Source organism: Pteropus vampyrus, unplaced genomic scaffold (genome assembly GCF_000151845.1).
Source record: "Pteropus vampyrus isolate Shadow unplaced genomic scaffold, Pvam_2.0 Scaffold64, whole genome shotgun sequence".
NCBI lineage: Eukaryota > Metazoa > Chordata > Mammalia > Chiroptera > Pteropodidae > Pteropus > Pteropus vampyrus.
In genome coordinates, this window is record NW_011888845.1 from 6,521,667 (window position 1) to 6,522,264 (window position 598).

Sequence of the window (598 nt, forward strand, 5' to 3'; positions counted from 1 at the left end):
TCTCTCTTCTGCTATCTACCAGAACAAGCCAGACATTTCCACTTCAGCATTGGCTCTTGATTTCGCCAGGATTCTAAGAGCCACCTATCAGACAATTGTACCTCATCCTCTGTGGTGTTTTCTAGGGTTTTAAGTCCTACAACATGATCATGTGCCCCCTCAAGTTAACAAATTCTCACTTATCCATTTCTATGACCCAAACCACTTGATCAAGCATCCTCATTACTCCCCTAGTTTTCCTGTAAGAATATGCCGGGTGGTTCCTATAGTTCCTTTGGTACATAATCTTTTTCCATCCTTACTAGGCACAGTGTCTCCTTGGCTAGGCTATGGAGGGATTTTACAGTTGTTTTAGGTCTGTAAGAAAGGATAAGGGCCACTCCTAAATGGAGATACCTGTTAGCTTGTAGCTGTTAGCTTATAGGTACCTCTGCAGTCTTACAGTATGCTGGAAGTGTTACCTCTTCATGAGAAAGTATGAGCTCAGGGCATCAAGAAGATCTGCAAGGCTGACATGCTCAGGAACCTCCACATCAAAGTCTCCAACCCATGCTTTACAGTCCCAGGTTTACTCAGTCAGTACCCTGACTGTAGCACA